The sequence below is a fragment of the Lissotriton vulgaris genome, chromosome 4_1 (genome assembly GCF_964263255.1).
Source record: "Lissotriton vulgaris chromosome 4_1, aLisVul1.2, whole genome shotgun sequence".
Taxonomy (NCBI): Eukaryota; Metazoa; Chordata; class Amphibia; order Caudata; family Salamandridae; genus Lissotriton; species Lissotriton vulgaris.
This window is the reverse complement of record NC_141691.1, coordinates 86699825-86703828: the sequence shown is the minus strand read 5'-3', so window position 1 is coordinate 86703828 and position 4004 is coordinate 86699825. Positions and strand designations below refer to the sequence as shown.

The window sequence follows — 4004 nt, the reverse complement described above, 5'->3', positions numbered from 1 at the left end:
CTAACACTTTCCCTACTGTTGCACTCATTGGAGTGGGTATAGTAATTTTTACCCAACCGCTATCCAACACTTCCCTACTCTTGCACTGACCGGATTGGGAATGTAATACCAGCATTTGTAAAGCACACAGCTTCCTCCGGAGAGGTGTCCAGGTGTTGTGGGCCGGCGGGAAGATTAAGCAAGCTATTGCCCAGAGTCACATGGTGCTGGACTAACCTGCCGCCGGCGCCGGGGATCGAACCATGAACCCTGTGGTCCGTAGTCAGGCCCCCTCAAAACATTTCTCAAGGGGCAGGTTCTTCCGGCTCAGCTGAGAGCTAATACTATAATATTCACTGCACTCTAGAATCTCGCCCCATAATGCTTTGCTGGACCTTTAGTTTGCATTGTATTTTTGCCCATAACTTCGCTTGGGGTGGTCCTAGGGGGAAGGGACCACCACCAAATTTTTCAGCATGATATGCTCTTTGGGTTCAAGGCATCTGCTTGGCCCTCCCCCTAGGTTAGGGGTGACCCCAAAATCATCACGTCTCTCATTGCCTGATATTTTTCAAAGTTCACTTTTGTGAATTAGTTATATGCTTTTTAGCATGTAAAAGTAAAGTTGTTTTTTCAAAGAGTTGTGGGTGCATTAGCTAACTCCGTTATGTGGTTGAGGTGGAGTTTTTGCATGAATTCAGTGTTTTCAATTTAATGCGTAGTTAACAAATCTCCGCAACCTCCGCTATCGGTTTGGAGTTCATTGTTGATATTTTTGTACTTACCTGTGTAAGTATAGGGAGTTTTTGAGGTTGATGTTGTGTCAGTGAACCAGCGGAGAAGCCTGCCTTTGTCCGGCCTTCACCTTAGTGCCCATCTACCACGGACCGCTCCTCCAGCCAGGACGCAAAAGGGAAGGGCCGGACCCTGTTCCTTGGATTCCATCTAGGAGATGCCCGACGGTTCAGACTGTCGTTGACAGTCTCTCGAGCCGCTCCACCATTAATGATCCTTCGACAGGTTTATCTATGGAAACCTTGTTGTGACTTTTACTTCCTCTAGATAATCAAGTTTGATCATCTTCCTGCTGCTCCACCCGAGCAATTGCCAACCCCGGCAAGGCCAATCCACAGAACTCACTAAGAGGCAGCCTCTGGGTGGTGTGTACAAAGGACAGGGACTTAATCAACGCAAGCATATGACCCACACTTGGTGGAATTGCCTCGTTCATGGGAAATAATTGCAATCCCTATTACAAAAGGGTTTCAGCAGGTTACCTGCACCTGTCGGCAAAGGGCAGACACAAGAATGTCTGTTCAGTGTAGCATGCGTGCAGCCCCCCACATCTAAGGGCATATCAGACCTGTTACTGTTCGATCCTGTGTGGCTGAACACCGTTTGTCCCTCTGGGAAGTTGAACACCAACTACTGGAGGCCACATAACTAGTTAGCATGGAGGAGTCTTGGTCATTATCGGAATTAACCAAACAAATCGCTCCATCAATTAAGAACGTCAAAGCACCCCCACCCACAAAAACAAGAAAGAGGTATTAATGGTTCATTATTTTCCGTGCCTGTGCTTCGTGAGTCAAATCAAGCCCCAGGCTGCACTCCTGTTGGTGCACTTCCATTAATTACTTTAAGTTTCAGGTTTGCAACCATACTCCCCCCAGAACCCAAACAAGCTGCTCAGCACGTCATGAGAATAACACCGCTGGATTGATAGTCACCATTGTTTATGGTCAGAACTACAATGGTATCTGATTGTCTTAGTAATTCTGACTTTTGTTCTCGATTAATGAAAACATTCTTGGCAAAAGCTTTCCATTTGGGTCCTCTTGCGCCAGTCACGGAATTTCACATCTAGTGGCAGAGTGCGAATGACCCCTGCCATGCCTATTAATCATGGTCCCAGGTCTAAAAACCAACAAAATAGAACCTGACTCCTAATGTATTATTCTTAGATGAAGTATCCAACAACTGGCCTGCTTTGAACACTTTAATTTTTTTCAAAGTAAACATTTCAGGTACCAAGACACTCAGTCAAGAGCATCAAAGGGAGCACAAGAGGCAGGGGCTGGTACAAGCAGTAGATCGTCTCATGGCAGACCGCCAGCTCAATACCAAGATCCAAGTAAAAGCTTTTCAACTACAGCAACTTTAATAAACACTATTGGAGCTGGAATTACAGTGGCTCCTGGCACCAGACTTGCCCTCCAATGGATCTTTTTTTTAAAGGATTTAAAGTGTACTCTTTACAGTTGCAGAGAATTCACTACCTCCCCGAGTCGAGAGTGGATAATTTGCACACATGCTGCTTTACTTTAATGTGGTAGCTGTTTCTCAAGTTCCCTCTGTGGAATCGAACCCTGAATCCCCATTGCCCTTGGTCAACATGGTAGGCACAAAAAGTACCATCAAATGTTGATAGGGCAGACATTTGAATGTATCTTCACCGTCACGGGACGTGCTCAAGGTTATCGAGAGTTTGGTCTCATAAATGCATGAATCCCGGGAGGTCAGTACTCTTCGGCATGTATTGGCTCTAGAATTACCACAGATATCCGTAGAAACAGATGTAGCGATCAAAGAAACCATAACTAATTTAATGAGCCTTTCACAGTTTCACTGTACTGGCCATGTGTACTAACACATGCATGGCGTAATCTTTTAAACTAGCATGTGCTACTAGCAGGAGCAACCAGGTAGCCGTACCTGCTGGATGGGAGAAGAAGCCGCATGCCCATCCTGGACGAATATTTACACCCCTCAGTAGCCTGCTTTTGAAGCCCCTGCTTGACTGCAGGGACAGGGCATTCACACAGGCACCAGTAGGCCGAACCTGCTCCGTGACAACAAAAAGGAGAGGTGGGCTAAGTTGCAGTCTGAGCAAGACACAGGAATTCTTTGTCCCAACCTGGTCAGCTCCTTGGGCCACCCCCAAGGAATGGCCATTTTAATCTGCTGCAGAAATGTATTGGGCGGGAAAGGGCAACAGGCAGACACATGGGGCCCAGACCACCGGGAACCATCTGGGACTAGCACCACCAGACCACATTTACTCTGGTCAGACAACTTTACAAGCTACCAAGCTGCTTGGCCTTTGCTGAGTGACCTTCATAAAAGGCAAACCCTTGAGTTGCACAGTCCAGATAGGATGAAAGCTCTTTGCTTCAAACAACAGCTGAGGCTGGCAAAGCTGCCTATCTCCAAGTAGACCAATAATGCCAAATCAATCAGATGGCCAAACCGCCCCAAGCAGCCTTGCATCTTTGCCTGCTCTCTAGGGCAGCAAAGCTTAGAAGAAGGTACCATTGGACGGGGATAGAAGATAGTCACAAACTCAGGCCCCTGGGACCATAGGTTGGGCCAGCCCTGGCCCTCGTAGCACCAGGGGAGAAAGACTGGAGGACAACTGATCCCTCATACCTTATCCCTATTAATCCAGAGGAAGGTCACCTTCATTTCTTGTAATACATGCACAGCAAGTGAAACAGGCCCGTTGGAGCAAATGTTTCTGACCTCATGGAGCTTTGGCTCAGCTTGCACAGTCAAATGAGCCATCATCAGAGCTTCCAGATCAGCCCAGCCATCACAATCACAGTACAGTGCTGATTAAACCACCCTCCCCTACATCGAGTAGACCACCCTGCATGAGTATTTCCGCTTTGCATCCCTGCCTGTTCTCTGGGAAGCAAAGTTAAGAGGAAAGGCCCATCAGACAGAGCTAGAAGGCAGCTACAGACTCACACCCAAGTGGACCGCTGAGGCCCCGCCCGGCCGTGGCTGCACCCGGGTGAGAATACGTGTAGAACCAGGGGGTCATAGGGACCCTCTCAGTGCTAATCAGAGGAAGATTACACCCTTTCCTTGTAATCCATGCACACCGAGTGACAGAGGGGGCCATTAGAGAAATTGCACTCAACCTCATGTAATCTGTCTGGGCTTAAAATCCAAATGAACCCTCATCAGGACTTCCAGGGCATCCTGGCCATCTGGACGCACCATAGACACTCATTGCACGT

At 47.8% G+C, this 4004-nt stretch overlaps 1 pseudogene; it reads right to left on the bottom strand.

Moving 5' to 3' along the window:
- Positions 1–982: 982 nt before the first annotated feature.
- Positions 983–2687, bottom strand: LOC147718407 (18S ribosomal RNA; annotated as a pseudogene).
- Positions 2688–4004: the final 1317 nt, after the last annotated feature.